Genomic DNA, 20226 nt, shown 5'->3' with positions numbered 1-20226 from the left:
CTGGGTTTGATCCCTGGGTTGGGAACACCCCCTGGAGAAGGGACCAGTTACCCACTCCAGTATTCTGGCCTGGAGAATTTCATGGACTGTATAGTTCATGGGGTTGCAAAGAGTTGGACATGATTGAGCGACTTTCACTTTTATTTTAAATTTTAGGTTATTGATTTTATAGTTTACATTTTTATAGTGTGTATTCATAAGCAAATTATTTTAGTTATGGTTATTTTTAATATGTTTGTTTTTAACTTTATTTTTCAGGCCATGCTGTGCAGCATGTGGGATCTTAGTTCCTTGACCAGGGCTCAAAACTTTGCCCCCTGCATTGGGAGTGTGGAGTCTTAATCACTGGACTACCAGGGAAGTTGCTGTTTTTTAACTTTTAAACTAGAGCTGTAAGTGAATTACACACCACCATTGCAATATTAGAGAATCTGACTTTGACCTCATATTTACTATTCACAATGAGTTTTACACAACTACCTTCATGTATTTTTATGATGTTAGTTAGTGTCCTTTTATTTCCACTTGAAAAACTTTCTTCAGCATTTCTTGTAATGAAGTTGTAGTGGTAAGGAACTCCCTCTTGCTTATTTTAGAAAGTCTTTTATCACTCCTTCATTCCTCACAGGCAGCTTTTCCAGGTATAGTATTCTTGGCTGATGTTGGTTTTTTTTTTTTTTTTCTTTCAACATTTTGAATATCCCATCCTATTCTTTCTTGGCCTAAAATGCTTTTGTAGAGAAATCTTCCAACGGTTCTGTGGGATTCCCTTATATGTTTGTGATTTGTCACTTTTCCCTTGTTGCTTTCAAAATTCTCTCTCTCTTTTTTTTTTTAGGTAAGAAGTAGATTTATTTAGAGAGAACACACTCCACAGACAAGACTGCAGGCCATTGCATAGGGTGGGTACAGCCCAAAATTCTCTATCTTTGACTTCAAATAATTTAAATCTAGTGAGTCTCTGTGGTCCTTTTCCATTCAGTTTTGAGGTATTCTTTGGACCTATTTTGGATGTCAGTTTCTCTTCCCATGTTAAAGAAGTTCTCAGCCATTACTGCTTTAAATATATTTTTGGTCTCTTTCGCCTCTCCTAAGATTCCCATAATGTGAATGTGGTTTCTCTTGATAGTGTCCCATAAGTCCCATAGGCTTTCTTAATTTTTTTTGCATATTTACCTGATTCTTCAAGGTCCTTGATTCCTTTTAATTGGTATAAGCCCATTTGTGTAAACTCTCTCCTCTTTCAGACTTCACAGATATGTTTTGGCAGAGTCAGTTCTTCACCAGTCAGCTTAACTTGGGGTTCCAGATGGGTCACTTGGTATTGTCCTTGAGAAGATTGGGCATGCAAAGCTTTTATGGGCTCAGAAAGTAATGGGGAAATTACTTCCACAGTATTCTGTTGGTAACACAGGGCTGGGCCATATTCACTGTGAAAGGAAACTACACAAGGACATATCACTAGTTGTCATTATTTGCAGTATTTAAATTCTCTAAGTTTTGTAAATTAACTATAATTAACTAAAGATAAATTTAAATAAATAGATGAGTTCAACAAAGTCACCATGAACACTGAATTAGTGAATACTGAACCATTGCTTCTAGAGGAAATATAAGGTTGGGTTCCTGCAAGCCTCTGGTCACAGTATTTTTGTCTACTGATTAATCCATAACCTATTTTTATGTTTGTTTCCTTTTAAAGACACCTTATTTACTATATATTGTTGATCCTTCTGCATTAATCTAACAGTCAATGGCACTCTAACTCATACCAGAACAAAGCTTTTCTAATACGCTTATTTCTTCCATAAGACAATCACAGACTTCTTGAGCTTCAGCACTCAACACCAGACAGCACTTCAACACTCTTCTTGGGGACTACCAGACTAACAAAGGCCATCTCTAATCTACTTTTAGTCTCTATGAACTTAGACCTTTTCTGATTACTTTGTATAAATGAAATCATATAGCCTGTAGTGTTTTCCAACACCCCTTCTGGTACCAAGGGTGAGGGGAGTTTTTTTCCCCACATTAACCAATTCCTTAGCTCACTAGACACTATGGGTGTCCTACAGTTATACGTTTATTCTTTTTGGCCACTCTGCACAGCTTGCAGGATCTTAGTTCCCCAACCAGGGATTGAACCCAGGCCTTTGGTAGTTAAAGTGTAGATTCCTAACCACTAGACTACCAGGGAAGTGGATAGGACAATACATTTCTGACACTAACATTTCTGATGCTAACTGGAGTTAGCACAGAACCCACATTTTAAGAACTTAGTCCCATAAGACTACCCCAGCTTTAGATACCAGTTGCAAGTTTCTGTACTTCTGACCAATCCACTATAAATCCAGAGTCCCCATGATCCCCTCCAGAGTTTCAGTTATTTTCTAGAAAAGCTCACAGGACTCAGGAAAACATATCACTTACTATTACCAGTTTGTTAGAAGAGGATACAGCTCAGTAACAGTTAAATGGAAGAGATGCATAGGACAAGGTATGGGGCTATGGGCACAGGGCTTCCATTCCCTCTCTGGGCACACCACCCTCCTGGTACCTCAATGGGAAAGCTTTCCAAACCTTATCATTTAGGGTTTTTTATAGCGGTTCCATTACATAAGCAGACTGATTAATTCATTGGCCATTGGTGATTGAACTCAGTGTTCAACCCTCTTCCTCCCAAGAGGTCCAGAGATGAAATGAAAGTTCCAACCCTCTGATTCATATGTTTGCTAATGCAACCAGCCTCCATACTGAAGCTACCTAGAGCCTAACCAAGAGATATCCTACTAGCATAAAGCTTGGTATAGTCAAAAGGTGCTTATGAATAACAAAAGCTGCTCCTGTGTCGCCCTTATCACTCAGGAAATTCCAAGGGTTTTTGAAACTCTGACAGGAACTGGGGAGAAGACCAAATACAATTCTTATTGTATCACACAGAGTGTATTGTCTTTTATGACTATCTTCTTTTATGTAACATAATGTTTTCAAAGTTTTTCTCTGTTGTAGCAAGTACCAGTGTTTTGTTTCTTTTTAAAGCTGTATTACATTCCATTGTATGGGTATTCCACATTTTGTTTATCCATTCACAGTTGATGGGCATCTTTTGTGATGGAAGGGTTGTTTCCACTTTTTAGTTATAAATAATGTTGCTATAAACATTCAAAAGCTCCTATGTAGACATGTTTTCTCTTCTCATAAGTATATACTTCAGTTTGGAATTATATGATAATATGGTATCATATAATTATGATTATTATCATATATTATGAATTATCAATTGATAATTGATATTATCAATTATCAATTATCATATAAGATAATATGGTAACTTTATCTGGAGGAGGGCATGGCAATCCACTCCAGTGTTTTTGCCTGGCGAATCCCCATGGACAGAGGAGGCTGGCAGGCACAGTCCTTGGGGTCACAAAGAGTCAGACAAGACTGAAGGACTAAGTACACATGGTAACTTTACATTTAACTTTTTGGGAACTGCCAAACTGTTTTTCAAAGCAGTTCAGCTATTTTTCTGTTGCCTCTTTAATTCAGTAATCTTTCTTTTGAAAGGTTATTTTGATAAGAAAGGAAGATTTTGTAACTATGTATGGTATTGGATATTAACTAGACTTATTGTGGTGATCATTTAATGATTTGATATTTAGTAGTATTTACAAAATATCAAATCATTGTGTTGTATACCTGAAACAATTTGTTAATTGTACTTCAATTTAGAAAAGATTATTTTTATTTTTAACTTATTTATTTGCATTTTGTTTGTATATGCTATTTAAGTTTTGACAGTTTCATTGTTTCATTGGTCAGTATACCTCCACAAATAATACACCGCAGCCTTAGCTCTTAACTGTTAAGTATGGCATATATATGGACAAAAATAACCCAGAAATAATAAAGTTTGTTTTGATACATTAGAAGTGAAAATAAATAAATTTTCCTTCTCTAATTTAGTTAATGGTATCAATATTAAACTAGATATGTAGATTTAAGACTTAATTAAAAGCTTAAATGACTATAAATTTGTGAGCAGCTTAACCACATGGTTCTGGCACAGAATGTCTCATAAGGAGGTGGCAATCAAGCTGTCAACAGAGCTCCAGCCATCTGACTTGACTGGAGCTAGAGGATATGCTTCCAAGGTGACTCACATGTGGCTGTTGGCAGGAAGCCCCCGTTCCTCACCTCGTGGTCTTATCCGCAGGGATATTTGAGTACCCTCATGACATGTCAGCAGATTCCCTCCAGATCAAGTGATCTAAAAGAGAGGGCTCGGGTCAAGTTGCAGTTTCGCTCACGACCAAGTCTCAGAAGTCACAAACTATCCTGTCTTCAATATTTTATTTATTAGAAGTGAGTTGGGACTTCCTTGGTGGTCCAGTGGTTAAGACTCTGTGCTTCCATTGCTGGGAGCAGAGTTTCAATCCCTGGTCAGGAAACTAAGATCCCTCATGCCACAGGGCATGGCCAGAAAAAGAGTTGTAATTCTTACCTTCGTTAAAATACTGTGGTGAATAAAAATTCCATGCCCATTAGTTTAGGATACAAAAAAAAAAAAAATGCTCAAAATAAGCAAAGACAGTATAACAATGTAAATAATTATTTTAAAAAGAAGTGAGTTAATAAGTCCAGTCCATACTCAAGAAGGGAATTAAGCTCTACCTCTTGAGAGATGTATCAAAGAAATGGTGAACATCTTTTAAAACCACCACACTGGCTAATGGCAAGAAGCCTCAGTTCTTGAAAAGCCATGTGGACTTCTCCATTGGGTGCTTGAGTGTCCTTATGACATGGCAGCTGGTCTTTCAGTGTGGAAGTAGGTGGAAGAACAATAAGGAATCCACAGTATCTTTTATGGTCTAACTTCAGAAGCTACACTCTGTCATTTCTGCAGTTTCCTATTGGTTATACAGGTCAGCTTTATCCAAGGTGGCAAGACTTTAAATGAGGGCATGTATCCCAGGAACATGACTAAGAGCCATCCTGGGTGCTGGCAACCACAGGGATCCAGGAAGTAATAACTAACTCTGCCAGAAAATTCTGGGGTGGGCTTCATAAAGAAATTATATACAGGTGGGCTTTTGGGGTCTCACAGATACTGAGAAAAATGAGAAGGATCAGTAAAGGTCATCTGGTTTATCCCTGACTTAAAGACAGAAAGTAAGAAAGAACTAGGACAGATGGCAGAGAAGTCCACTTTCCTCTGGCTTTTGTTGTTATTTCTAACTTTGTTCAAGATCTTTCACGTGTGCTGCTAAAATACCTGTAGTTGCTTTAGTCTCACGATATGCAATTAGACAGTCAGAAGCTTCTTTAATAATAGGTATTAAATACTTGATGAACCAAAATGGCTATTCAAAGCCACTTTTTGTTCGCTCCTGTAATTAGGACATGTGCTTCCTCAGGGAGATTGGGAGAATTGAGATGTAACAATGCCTTCTCTCCCCAACTCCTGTCATTGTTTTAACATTCAGAACACAAAATCTCTACTGGGGAGTCAAAGTTTTTGTAATTTTGGTGGGAGATGAGAAGAACAGTAGGAAACTCAACAGATCTTTAAAATATAAAATTTCTTATTCCTCTTGGAAAACCAAAAATAACTCGAGTTATAAATTATAGGTCTTTGTTCTTTCTTGGTTTTCCCCCCTAAAGCTTTGGTATCATCACAACACTGCAAAGGTAGTCATTTCATATTTATTCTTTTTATTTTGTTATAAACTTCACATATTTCCACAAAGGAATAGTCTACAAACAATAATAGTAACAAAAATAAATACAGAGAACTGTCCATATAAAGAAAAAGAGAGTGAGAAGACTCTCTCATCTTGTCCTGAAAGAGAGCTTTTCTTTTCTTCCTATGAGGCCAGTAACACACTGAATCAGGGAGCATTCACTGCAGGGAAGTCACAGGCTCGAAGCAACTTAAGAGACCAGCCCTGTTTTATAGCTGAGTACCTCTGGAAAGTGCAAGACAGGTACCAGCCTTTGCTGAGCACCGAACTCAGCCCACTGGCCGGCCCTGGACACAGAGGGCCCTCCAGAGGTGTCCCTGCCTCGCTTTGCCTCCTTTTCCTTTTTCTCTGATAGTTTTAAATACTATTTGGGGACATCTATTCTGCGCCTGTGCTTTTTCATTTGTTGTCCTTCTTCCTTCTCAAACCCCAAGTCACATTTTACAGTCAAGGAAAGTAAAGCTCAAAGAGCATATTAATCAGGAAGTTTTCTTTTGCTGAAAAAGAAAACCCAAGCTCAAACTGGCTTCAGCAGAAAGACTGTTCACTGGTTCACATAACTAAAAAAGCCAAGCATGCGACTGGACTTCAGGTATAGCTGCATTTATGTACTCAAGTGAGCCACCAAGACAACATTTCTCTCTGGGCCTATTGTTTCTTTTGTTTTCTTTTAGTGTTTATTTATTTCATCTATGTGGCTGTGCTGGGTCTTAGTTGCAGGGCATGGGATGTTTTTTGTGATGTTTGGGCTTCAGTTGTAGCATGTAGACTCAGTCTTAATTCCCTAACCAGGGGTCGAACCCATATCCTTTGCATTGGCAGGCAGATTCTTAGCCAGTGGACCACCAGGAAGGTCCCTCAGCCTTTTGTTTCTCTATTCCGTGCAGGCAAGCTCTTCTTTCCTGATGTTGAGGGGGTGGCTGAGACAACAGAAACACCGCATTTGATTAAGTGTGGCAGCTGAGGGAGTGCTCCATTTGGACCTCCCTTGTAAAAGAACTTGCCATTCGGCCACAAGGAGCACCTTTATCCAAGAGCCTCCAGTGGTACCACCTTCAGGATCCGTGCCCTTCCCGGTTGGCTACCAATCAATTCCTGGACATGCAAGGGGTATGAGGGCCTGGTCACTTCTGCCCACTGCATAATTCCTCTAATGGACAATCTTTGTTTTAGAGTTTCCATGGGATTGGCTGAGAATGTCAGCTCAGACTGTGTTGAGGCCCCCCTTTATCAGGCATTACCCTCTCCCCTAAATAAACCTCTTGTACCCCAAATCCATCACAGTGTCTTCCTCCTTCAGGAGTTAACTAAACCATCATGTCTCACTGACTTAATCCCCGGTAGAAACAGATGCTCTTGCTTCACACAGATCCCTTTGGATGACTTTGTAGTGATTTTCAGCATGCTCTTCTAACACCCAGAACCTTCAGCTGTGCCCAGGTGGTGCTCTCAGAGCCCCGGAGTTAGCGCTTCACCCTAACTGAATATTTAGACGGTCCAGGTCCTATGTAATGCCCTGCTTTCTCATCCCCATCCACCTGACCAATGACTGCAAGTTAAGAGTCTCAGTGCCAAGCCTCTTTGCCTCCAGGCAGACCTTCCGAGAAATAACCTACCCCTCAAATTTCCTCTGAGGGGTCAGGCTAACACCGTCATGCACAGAACTCTGCCTGAGAGAACATCCTGCTGATCTCTCCTTCTCTGCCCCGCTTCTGCGCCCCCACCCCTTCCGATCTGCCCAGGGATTCCTTATCACACTGCTTTCATGTGACTCCTCCTCTAAGGGCGTGCTTCCCAACCAAGAACCGCAGCTGAGGCCACAGCAACTGCTGAGTGGCTCTCTCCCTGGAACAGTCCTTCTGGGCCCTCTGATGCTTTTGCTCCATCTGGCCTATGAGTGCTGGCTGCTTCCGACTGTCACTAACTCTAGAGTACTTTCCTGGTCTTGATTGTTTCCCTGAGCCCTTTCCCATCCTTTCTGACCAGCCCTTTCATTAAACTCTTCCCAGCCACCCCTTTGAAGTGTGCTACCTGTTTCTACAAGACTCCTGAATCATAAATGTGACCATTCCAGGATTTCTTTATAAAAAAGATTATCTATCATCTATGAAATTCACAGTAACCTAGAGGTTTGAAATGAGACACAAATTTTATATTGTAGAATGATTGCCCTTTTATTCCATCCAATCAGTTTGATTCTGGACTGTATGTATAATAAGATAAATTAGAGATAATATCAAAAGCCTGATTTTAAGTTCTTCCTGATGATAGAGGTAATGACCTCCTACCTCCATTTGGCTCCCAAAATGCCCTTCAGCTGGAAACAGCAAGTAAACAACTTGCAGAAGGTGACATCTGGCACTAGATGGCAGTCATACCCACTGGTGCTGCTGCTCACGGAAGCCACTGACAGTCCAAAGCTTCCTGGCCCTGCAGGTTCGATTCACACAGTCCAGCAAAAGCCAGTTCGCCTGCCAGCTCTCCACTCTTAAATCAGGGTTATTCCACATTCCTCCAACATAGAAGCAGCTTGTGGTTTTTCAGAACCTCGGGCCAGGGCCTGGGAAGGTTCCTATTTGCATCTCCTTCTATCAGCCCTCCCTCAATACATCCATCTATTGCTAGACCCTTGTCTTGTATCTCACTGTTCGCTGAACCCACGGTAGGCGAGGCGAGAGTGGAGAAGCTGGAAGAAAACTCACCTGACTAGCACCGCAGCTGTAGCGGCAGACATGCTGTACTCTCCCACAGTGGACCCAGCAGACGCAGCCATGATGCAGCCACGAGGGCTTTTCAGGTGGAGCTTATATAGGCAAACAGAACAGAAGCGACCTGTGGCCAAGTGAGTACATTGTGATGCACACATGCAGTGGTATAAGTGATCTCAACCGTTACATAACCACGTGTTTACAAAACGTGGGGCGAGAGGCTGTGGGGTGAGAAAGCCTGACCACCACTATCTTGGCTAATTTGCTGTTTGCTTTCAACACTCAAGGGCTTCCCTTGTGGCTCAGCTGGTAAAGAATCTTCCTGCAGTGCAGGAGACCTGGGTTTGATCCTTGGGTTGGGAAGATTCCCTGGAGCAGGGAAAGGCTACCCACTCCAACATTCTGGCCTGGAGAATTCCATGGACTGTATAGTCTATGTTAACATTCCCTCTTGCCATTTCCTGCTTGACCACTTCCAAGTTGCCTTGATTCATGAACCTAACATTCCAGGTTCCTATGCAATATTGCTCTTTACAGCATCGGACCCTGCTTCTATCACCAGTCACGTTCACAACTGGGTATTGTTTTTGCTTTGGCTCCATCCTTTCATTCTTTCTGGAGTTATTTCTCCACTGATCTCCAGTAGCATATTGGGTACCTACTGACCTGCGGAGTTCCTCTTTCAGTGTCCTATCTTTTTGCCTTTTCATACTGTTCATGGGGTTCTCAAGGCAAGAATACTGAAGTGGTTTGCCATTCCCTTCTCCAGTGGACCACATTATGTCAGACCTCTCCACTATGACCTGTCCATCTTGGGTGGCCCCACATGGCATGGCTTAGTTTCATTGAGTTAGACAAGGCTGTGGTCCGTGTGATCAAATTGGCCAGTTGTCTGTGATTGTGGTTTCAGTCTGTCTGCCCTCTGATGCCCTCTCTCAGTGCCTACCATCTTACTTGGGTTTCTCTTACCTTGGATGTGGGACATCTCTTCATGGTTGCTCCAGCAAAGCACAGCCACTGCTCCTTACCTTGGACGTGGGGTATCTGGCAAGATGACAAGAGTGAATGTCAACATTCTAAGAATCAGCGAACTAAGATGGACTGGAATGGGAGAATTTAACTCAGATGACTATTATATCTACTACTGTGGGCAGGAATCCCTTAGAAGAAATGGAGAAGCCATCATAGTCAACAAAAGAGTCTGAAATGCAGTACTTGGATGCAATCTCAAAAATGACAGAATGATCTCTGTTCATTTCCAAGGCAAACCATTCAATAATATCATGGTAATCCAAGTCTATGTCCCAACCAGTAATGCTGAAGGAGCTGAAGCTGACGGTTTTTGAAGACCTACAGGACCTTTTAGAACTAGCAACTAAAAAAGATGCCCTTTTCACTACAGGGGGCTGGAATGCAAAAGTAGGAAGTCAAGAAACACCTGGAGTAACAGGCAAATTTGGCCTTGGAGTACGGAATGAAGCAGGGCAAAGGCTAATAGAGTTTTGCCAAGAGAATGCACAGGTCATAGCAAACACCCACTTCCAACAACATAAGACAAGACTCAACACATGGACATCACCAGGTGGTCAATACCAAAATAAGATTGATTATATTCGTTGCAGCCAAAGATGGAGAAGCTCTATATAGTCAGCAAAAACAAGACCAGGAGCTGACTGTCGCTCAGATAATGAACTCCTTAATGCCAAATTCAGACTTAAATTGAAGAAAGTAGGGAAAACCACTAGATCTTTCAGATATGACCTAAATCAAATCCCTTATGATTATACAGTGGAAGTGAGAAATAGATTTAAGGGGCTAGATCTGATAGACAGAGTGCCTGATGAACTATGGACGGAGGTTTGTGACATTGTACAGGAGACAGAGATCAAGATGATTCCCAAGAAAAAGAAATGCAAAATAGCAAAATGGCTGTCTGAGGAAGCCTTACAAATAGCTGTGAAAAGAAGAGAAATGAAAAGCAAAGGAGAAAAGGAAAGATATTCCCATTTGAATGCAGAGTTCCAAAGAATAGCCAGGAGAGATAAGAAAGCCTTCCTCAGCGATCAATGCAACAAAATAGAGGAAAACAACAGAATGGGAAAGACTAGAGATCTCTTCAAGAAAATTAGAGATACCAAGGGAATATTTCATGCAAAGATAGGTTCGATAAAGGACAGAAATGTTATGGACCTAACAGAAGCAGAAGATATTAAGAAGAGGTGGCAAGAATACACAGAAGAACTGTACAAAAAAGATCTTCACGACCCAGATAATCACGATGGTGTGATCACTCACCTAGAGCCAGATATCCTGGAATGTGAAGTCAAGTGGGCCATAGGAAGCATCACTATGAACAAAGCTAGTGGAGGTGATGGAATTCCAATTCCAACTGAGCTATTTCAAATCCTAAAAGACGAGGCTGTGAAAGTGCTGCACTCAGTATGTCAGCAAATTTGGAAAGCTCAGCAGTGGCCACAGGACTGGAAAAGGTCAATTTTTAGTCCAATCTGAAAGAAAGACAATGCCAAAGAATGCTCAAACTACTGTACAATAGCATTATCTCACATGCTAGTAAAATAATGCTCAAAATTCTCCAAGCCAGGCTTCAACCATATGTGAACCATGAACTTCCAGATGTCAAACTGGTCTTAAAAAAGTCAGAGGAACCAGAGATCAAATTGCCAACATCCGCTGGATCATCAAAAAAGCAAGAGAGTTCCAGAAAAACATCTATTTCTGCTTTATTGACTATGCCAAAGCCTTTGACTGTGTGGATCACAGTAAACTATGGAAAATTCTGAAAGAGATGGGAATACCAGACCACCTGACCTGCCTCTTGAGAAACCTGTATGCAGCTCCAGAAGCAACAGTTAGAACTGAGCATGGAACAACACACTGGTTCCAAATAGGAAAAGGAGTATGTCAAGGCTGTATATTGTCACCCTGCTTATTTAACTTATATGCAGAGTACATCATGAGAAACGCTGGGCTGGAAGAAACACAAGCTGGAATCAAGATTGCCAGGAGAAATATCAATAACCTCAGATATGCAGATGACACCACCCTTATGGCAGAAAGTGAAGAAGAACTAAAGAGCCACTTGAAAGTGAAAGAGGAGAGGGAAAAAGTTGGCTTAAAGCTCAACATTCAGAAAACTAAGATCATGGCATCTGGTCCCATCACTTCAGGGAAATAGATGGGGAAAGAGTGGAAACAGTGTCAGACTTTATTTTGGGGGGCTCCAAAATCACTGCAGATGGTGATTGCAGCCATAAAATTAAAAGACGCTTACTCCTTGGAAGGAAGGTTATGACCAACGTAGATAGCATATTAAAAAGCAGAGACATTACTTTGTCAACAAAGGTCTGTCTAGTCAAGGCTATTGTTTTTCCAGTAGTAATGTATGGATGTGAAAGTTGGACTATAAAGAATGCTGAGCATCAAAGAATTGATGCTTTTGAACTGTGGTGTTGGAGAAGACTCTTGAGAGTCCCTTGGACTGCAAGGAGATCCAACCAGTCCATCCTGAAGGAGATCAGTCCTGAGTGTTCATTGGAAGGACTGATGCTGAAGCTGAAACTCCAATACTTTGGCCACCTGATGCAAAGAGCTGACTCATTTGAAAAGACCCTGATGCTGGGAAAGATTGAGGGTAGGAGGAGAAGGGGACGACAGAGGATGAGATGGTTGGATGGTATCACCGACTCAATGGACATGAGTTTGAGTAAACTCCGGGAGTTGGTGATGGACAGGAAGGGCTGGCGTGTTGCAGTTCATGGGGTCACAAAGAGTCAGACACGACTGATCGATTTTCACATCTACAACACTCAAACACTGATGCAGACCCAAGGGTCTGGGTCCATGGGAAAGAGACTGTAGAACATACAACCTGAGGAGGACTCCCTCCTGGTGCAGGAAATATTGGTGTGTTTGGGTTATGCTCTTCCTGGCTCAATGACCTCCTCAATTGCTTTAGCAGGCCTCCCCTACTACCTTTGGATATAACAAACAACTGACATTAGTTAAAATCATTGTATTAAAAAAGACACTTTAGAGAATTCCCTGACAGTCCAGTGGTTAGGACTCTGCACTTTCAGTGCTGAGGGCCCAGGGTTCAATCCCTGGTCAGGGAACTAAAATCTCCACAAGCCACGTGGTATAGCCATAAAAAAAAAGAGAGAGACACTTTAAGTTGCAAGTAACTGAAGCCCTATGAATATGAGCTTAAGCCAAATAAAGAGAATTGTTTAGTCAATAGACTTAAGAGCCATACATATATGAATTTAGTCACAGCTGTATCTACATGAGTTTCAGGCATGTCTGGATTCAGGAGGTGCTAAAGAAAAGAATTATCAGTAATCTGTTTGTCTCAATCCATCTTTTCTCTTCTCTTTTGAGCAGAAACTCCCAAGTGCTCAAAGAAAGAAATGTTTTTCTCCATAGTTTTGCCAAGATCCCTAGACTAATCACATGGGAGAGGGCCTGAGAGATGACATATCCAATTTGTTTAGGTCAAGTACCCATTGCTAGAAAGAGTCATAAGTCAGGATGAAAATGAAAGAGGCTTGGATTTCCAAGAAAAAAATTGAAGTACTCTCACCTGAACAAGGTACACAGGACAAGCCAAGTCAGCTTGTCCTATGAAGTTCCCTTTCCCCTTCACTCCCTCACTTATCTATCGACTCATCCAGTACACCTGCTAACTTTCCCTCTCCATTCCTGCCAAGGTGAAAGTCCTGAGTATTCAAGGACTCCTACCACACAGTCTTCTAACATCCTGTTCTTTTCCTTCAAAGCACAGGTCAGTTCAAGATTATATAGTGACATGTATGATTATTAATCTTGTATGTATCTTTCCTCTAGATTTTGGTACCTGTAGATCCTCACACAGTGACTGACACATAGTGGGTACTCAGTAAACTTGTGCTCATTCATTGATTTTATATTTTCTATTAGGGGACAGTAAGTCCAACCAGCATGGCCCCCACCTGGCTTCTATCCTAATAATGGAGACCGACAAGTCAAGCAGTGTTCACAGTCCAATTGCAATGATTTCTGCAAGAGTGGTGGACTCAAGCGAGCCTGGGAGAGGAAAGTCTGAATCAGAGTAGTCCAGGAAATTTCCCTGAAGTCATCATGTTGAGTTAACTTTAGAAAAATAAGAAGGCATATGCAGCAAGGTGAAGATGCCCTCAGAAGCACATTAGAAGATGAGAAAATGTGACATAGTCTGATGTAGTCTCAGTCTCAGAGCACTGACCCTTCAGAACAGGGAGTAATCAAATCGGAATTATCTCTTTTAGCTAAACCAACCCCTTTTTAAAAAAGAAAGAAAATAAAAGGGGGTAGAGGATGACATCAAAAGCAGAATTTTTTTGGACAAAAAACTAGCTTAAAAGAATATGGAGAAGCCCTCTGATTATAATAGCATCTGGCAGGGCAACTGCCAACGGTAGGCCCTTGATAAATATGTGATTACCTGGATGAAAGTCATTTTAATTGGTATATTTACCTGAAACAGAAAACAAAACCAACCATGGGATATGGCACGTAAAGAATCCAAGCAAACTGCTGAATGAAATAAAAGGCAAAAAAAAAAAAATACTGTAAAACAAGATTTATATAACCCTATCTGTGTGGAATAAAAATGTGCCCAGTTTTACATGCCGTTTGTTTGCTGCCAGGATCGGAGACTGTTGCTGAGAAAGGGGTGGGAGGAGGCTGTTGGGGGAAATCACATGCCAGGCCAAGAAACAGGGACAGAGAATTCAACGTTTAGGGGTTTGAAAAGAAGGCTTGGAACACAAGCCTCTTTTGTTCCTCAGGCTTCTCTTAATTGCCATGTTTGAGATCCGGGATTTATGATGGAAGCACTATTCAAAATGACACTTTCCACTTCATTACAAAGAAAGTTCAATCACAGTCCCGTCTCCCCTTAAGTTGTGTTACCCTAAAACCAGTGGGTGTCCAGCCAAAAGACACAACAAAGCCAAAGACTTGAAGAAGGAAGGATTTATTATTGTTTGCAGCAAGTAAGGAGAACTTCAGGGCTCTTTCCCAAAGCAGTGTCTCCCTTAACAGCAAAGTTGGGGAAGTTTTAAGCTTAGGGTATATGCATATTCATGAAGGGGCTTGGGAAATAAGCAGAGTCCAAGTTTCAGTTGAATGAAGTCACAAGGGTTAGAAAAGGTCAACATCATCACCCCTCAGTTTCCAGTTTATCTGGGGGTTGAGTGCTTCAGGCTAATTTTTACTATTGAAACAGAATTGGGAGTCTTTGCAACTGATATCTTTGCTATTGCCAAGATTCTCTTGCCAGATAACAGTTGTTTGTTTCTGCATTCTTTTGTTCTCTTAAGATCATTAATTAGAGATTTGTTCAAGGACAAGCATTGTGGCCAGAATTAAATCACAAAATGTGTGTGTGTGTGTGTGTGTGTGTGTGTGTTCAATCATGTCCTACTCTTTGCAAACCTGTGGACTGTAGCCCGCCAGGCTCCTCTGTCCATGGGGTTTTCCAGGCAAGAATACTAGAGTGGGTAGAGTGGATTGCCATTTCCTGTGCCAAGGCATTTTTCTGACCCAGGGATCGAACCGGTATCTCTTGCATCTCCTGCATTGGCAGTCAGATTCTTTACCACTGCGCCACACAGGAAGCCCATAACATAGCAACTTAGGCCAAAAATGGTTTCCCTTGTGTCAAAAAAGCCATGCCTGGTTCTCTTTCTCCAGGGAACCCTCCATCAGCTTATAGTTGCAACCCAAGTCATTTGTGGAATGGCTGTGTTAAGAGGAGAGGAGAATTATAAATAAAATCAGTGTGTTTTGTCACAAACTGAAGCAGTTGCTGCTCCCCAGGCTGGCAGCAAAATCATGAATCAGAGTCTAAAGTTTAGAACAATGTTTGTGAATTGTCTCACTCATTGCAAATCCCATAATGAATTGCTCCCCCTGGCATTCAGCAGTTAGGCCCTTACCCCCAGATCTCTGTGAACCACCCCCAAGTATACACTGAACCTGGAAGCTCCTCATTCCAAACTAAGCTTTTGAAAGGGACCTCTTCCAGTTACTGTATCACAGCCTTGGGCCAAAGAACCCTACCCTCTTTGTTTAGTACTTGCTATACAGAGAATTTTTCTTACTCTCACCTCCAGATCATTAAATCTCTCTCAGTAATAGCAAAGGCTTCTCTGGATCTTGTCCCAAGCCAGTCACTCTTGTAAGTGTTGCTGCTGTTTTGTTGTAAATTAGTTGCTCAGTCGTGTCCGACTCTGCAGAGATCAAACCCGGGTGTGCTGCGTTGCAGGCAGATTATTTACCAACTGAGATACCAGCGAAGCCTCTAAGTGCTGTGTGCATAGTTAATTAATTTGATGTCACAAAAATCTTGTGGGGGATGTGCTATCATCCCCTACTTTTCAGATAAGAAAGCTGAGGCCAGAGGTTTGTTAACTTGCCCAAGGTCATACAGCCCTTAAATGGCAAAGCCAATATTAGAACCAGAGTCATTTGACTCCATAGCCCACATTCTCAACCACTGTGATACCTCATAAGAAGGGGTGCAAAATAAGCAGAGCTGAGCTAGCCTTTGTCATAACCCACTCTGTTAACCATGCCTGATTCCCTTCTCCTTCCCTCATCACTCAAGGGATTCTGAAGAAGATGCTAACCTTGACCAGGCATGAGCCAATCATCCACGTTCCTGCCTCAGTGACTGGCTCAGGGCTGGTCCTGTGACCGAAACAGTCAGTGAGTCTTGACCAGATTTTCCTGAGGCTTGGAAGGGAGGCCTTTAAGGGGGAGTCAACAAACAGAGAAAACAGAACAAAGAGGGACCCAAAGCACAGGACTCCAGGGACACTGCCAGAAGCACACAGTGTTGGTCTCATGCCACACAATATAATGAGGCCCTCCAGAGCTGGCAAGGCATATTGCCAAAGACCTGATTTGAGCCCTGAATCCAGTGACTCCTGAAGTGCCAAGTACCTCTACAGTTTTTAGTTCCATGAGTCAATATGTCCCTTTTTAATAGCCAGTTTTTTTTTTTTTTAAGTAATGGACTTTCCTGGTGGAAAGTGAAAGTGAAAGTCACTCAATCTTGTCCAGCTCTTTGTGACCCCATGGATCATACAATCCATGGAATTCTCCAGGCCAGAATACTGGAGTGGGTAGCCTTTCCATTCTCCAGGGATCAAACCCAGGTCTCCCTCATTGGGGGAGGATTCTTTACCAGCTGAGCCACAAGGGAAGCCCAGGAATACTGGAGTGGGTAGCCTATCCCTTCTCCAGAGGATCTTCCTGACCCAGGAATTGAACCATGGTCTCCTGCATTGCAGGCAGACTCTTTACCTACTGAGTTATCAGGGAAGCCCTTCCTGGTGGTCCAGCCGTTAAGAATCTGCTTTCCAATGCAAGGGACATAGGTTTGATCCCTGGTCTGGGAACATAACACAAGTTATGGGCTTCTAAGCCCATGTGCCATTGCTACTGAGACTGCACTCTAGAGCCTGAGAGCCACAACTCCTTTAGTCTGTGCACCCTAGAGCGGATGCTTTGCATCAAGAGAAACCACCGCAATGAGAAGCCCCTGCACTGCAACGAAGAGTAGCCCTGCCCCACTCGCCACAGCTAGAGAAAGCCTTCTTGCAGCAACAAAGACCCAGGGAAACAAAAAATAATAAACAAATAATACACACAAAAAAATTTTTAATGAAAAAAATAAAAGTCAATGGGGGACTTCCCTGGTGATCCAGTGGTTAAGAATCTGCCTGCCAATGCTCGGGACATGGGTTCAGTTCCTGGCCTGGGAAGATTCCATATGCCACGGGGCAACTAAGTCCATAGGCCACAACTTCTGAGCCTATGCACCATAACAAGAGAAGCCACTACAACGAAAAACCCGAGCACTGCAACTAGAGTAGTCCCCCTCACACCTAAAGAAGCCTGCACACAGCAACAAAGATCTAGCATAGCCATAAAGAAACATTTTTAAAATAAAAAGTCAACCTGAGTATGATTTTCTGCAACTTGAATCAGAATGCACTCTAATTTAAACAGTCTCAATAAACCTTATGATGGCTAGGTCAAAACGTCCAATAGTTACCAATGCTATGATGAAACAGTAGTCTTGCTGATCAGAGATGAATCATGCCTCAAGGTGCCCACCCTGCTAGACAACCGAGAAAAGGCTAAATTCCTAACATTCCCGACTGTTCTCAAGTTTTACATTTTTGTACAAATGGAGGACAAGAGCAGCTCAAATAATTCTCCAAAATAGTTGTTAATGGATTCACTTTTCTAACTACATTTAACTCTGGTTAATGTTAAAATGACTTTAAACTCTCTTCAGCAAGGCAGAGAGTCATGGATCAGAAGTCTGTTGAAGAAGGGGCAAAGTCAACCAGCCATCAAGAAGAAAAAGCCAGGAGACTCGTGTTGGTGAGGAGTGTCCAAACAGGACTTTAGCCTTATGTATGTGTTGATCTCTTATAAAGGAATGCATTTGTAAATTATTTGTTCATAAATAAAAATTAACTTTAAAATAGATAGGGTTATGGACTTCCCTGACAGTCCAGTAGTTAAGACTCCACACTTCCACTGCAGGGGGTACAGGTTTGTTCTCTGGTTGAGGAAAGAAGCTGCATGCTGTGCCATGTGGCCAAAAAAATTTTTTCATTAAAAATTTTAAAAAAAATAATAAATAGGTTTAAAGGACAAGTCATGTAATTGCATGATCTTAGATGAGTGTTTATGTTTTTTCTTTTTTTAATAATGGGACTCATCAAATGAAACATTACATGAAACACTGTAGTGAGCATCTGTTGGGTTTCTCCTTCTTTGGTACAGAATTTTAAAAACGTGATAGTTTGTCTTCTGGGAAACACCTCCTCTTCACACCTAAATGTGAGTCAGGTACTTGGTACTTGGTCCTGGTCTGGCCTGAGCTCTCCTGGCTTTTTTCCTCCCTAATACTGGAAAGACAAAGCAGCAGTGTTGCAGGAAGGGGGACCCCTTCCAGGGCCCCAAAACAGACTCTCGTCTAACACTGGAAATGAAGTGTCTGAGGAGACACATCTGCTGACAAAGCAACAGACTTTATTGGGAAGCCATGCCCATGCTGAGAGCAGCAGGATAAGGGAACCCAGAAGAACTGTTCTGCCACATGGTTCAGAGTCTCGGCTTTTATGGTGATGGGATTAGTCTCTGGGTTGTCTTCGGCCAATCACTCTGACTCAGGGTCCTTCCTGGTGGTGCACACTTTTCCCAGCCAAGATGGACACCTGCAAGGATTCTGGGAGGTGGTAGGACATGTGGCCTCTCCTGTTGACCATTCCTGAATTCTTCCTGTAGGTGGTGGCTTATTAGTTCCATGCTCCTTACCAGGACCTCCTGTTGTAAAATAACTCATGCAAATGTTACTGTGGTGCCTGGCCAGGTTGGGCAGTTTCAGTCAGTGTGCTTCCCCTAACAGTAGCATAGTTTGTAAAATCTCCCTGAATCTTCTCCCCAACAAAAAGAAAAGAAAAGAAAAAAGCAGACAGAGCAACTAGATGGTAAACCCCAAACCTATGGACAGCATCTACAACAAGCCCAGGTGGTAAGGTTGAAGTCCAAAATACAAGAGAGGGAGAACAACCGCTACCACTGAAACCCTGCAACTCAGACTGGGACTTGAACCTATGGCTTTTTTGTTTTGTTTTTGTTTGTTTGTTTGTTTTCCATTTATTTTTATTAGTTGGAGGCTAATTACTTTACAATGTTGTAGTAGTTTTTGCCATACATTAACATGAATCAGCCATGAATTTACATGTGTTCCCCATCCTGAACCCCCCTCCCACCTCCCTCCCTATCCCATCCCTCTGGGTCATCCCAGTGCACCAGCCCCGAGCACTTGTCTCATGCATCCAACCTGGACTGGCAATCTGTTTCACCCTTGATAGTATACTTGTTTCAATGCTGTTCTCTCAGATCATCCCACCCTCGCCTTCTCCCATAGAGTCCAAAAGTCTGTTCTCTACATCTGTGTCTCTTTTTCTGTCTTGCATATAGAGTTATCGTTACCATCTTTCTAAATCCCATATATATGTGTTAGTATATTGTATTGGTCTTTATCTTTCTGGCTTACTTCACTCTGTATAATGGGCTCCAGTTTTATCCATCTCTTAGAATTGATTCAAATGTATTCTTTTTAATGGCTGAGTAATATTCCATGGTGTATATGTACCACAGCTTTCTTATCCATTTGTCTGCTGATGGGCATCTAGGTTGCTTTCATGTCCTGGCTATTATAAACAGTGCTGCAATGAACATTGGGGTGCACGTGTCTCTTTCAGATCTGGTTTCCTCGGTGTGTATGCCCAGGAGTGGGATTGCTGGGTCATATGGCAGTTCTATTTCCAGTTTTTTAAGGAATCTCCACTCTGTTCTCCATAGTGGCTGTACTAGTTTGCATTCCCACCAACAGTGTAAGAGGGTTCCCTTTTCTCCACACCCTCTCCAGCATTTATTGCTTGTGGACATTTGCATAGCAGCCATTCTGACTGGTGTGTAATGGTACCTCACTGAACTTTTGATTTGCATTTCTCTGTTAATGAGTGATGTTGAGCATCTTTTCATGTGTTTGTTAGCCATCTGTATGTCTTCTTTGGAGAAATGTCTGTTTAGATCTTTGGCCCATTTTTTGATTGGGTCATTTATTTTTCTGGAATTGAGTTGCAGGAGTTGCTTGTGTATTTGTGAGATTAATCCTTTGTCTGTTTCTTCATTTGCTATTA

At 41.9% G+C, this 20226-nt stretch overlaps 1 long non-coding RNA gene and 1 other non-coding gene across 3 annotated transcripts in view; one reads left to right on the top strand and one right to left on the bottom strand.

The window, feature by feature from the left end:
- Nucleotides 1-4047: 4047 nt before the first annotated feature.
- LOC139029928 (uncharacterized) overlaps nt 4048-20226 on the bottom strand; it is a 40929-nt gene continuing 24750 nt past the window's right edge. For both annotated transcript variants that reach the window (XR_011482247.1, XR_011482248.1), the window contains 3 exons: nt 9422-9496; nt 8447-8576; nt 4048-4270 (listed from right to left, as the gene is read on the bottom strand). This is a non-coding gene — a long non-coding RNA (uncharacterized lncRNA). The remainder of the gene's footprint in view (nt 4271-8446; nt 8577-9421; nt 9497-20226) is intronic.
- On the top strand, nt 12512-12585 carry TRNAE-UUC (transfer RNA glutamic acid (anticodon UUC)). The gene has a single exon. It is a non-coding gene; the product is annotated as a tRNA-Glu (tRNA).

This window comes from Odocoileus virginianus, chromosome 20 (assembly GCF_023699985.2).
Source record: "Odocoileus virginianus isolate 20LAN1187 ecotype Illinois chromosome 20, Ovbor_1.2, whole genome shotgun sequence".
Taxonomy (NCBI): domain Eukaryota; kingdom Metazoa; phylum Chordata; class Mammalia; order Artiodactyla; family Cervidae; genus Odocoileus; species Odocoileus virginianus.
The sequence above is the reverse complement of the archived record's forward strand: the minus strand, read 5'-3'. Positions and strand labels throughout refer to the sequence as shown.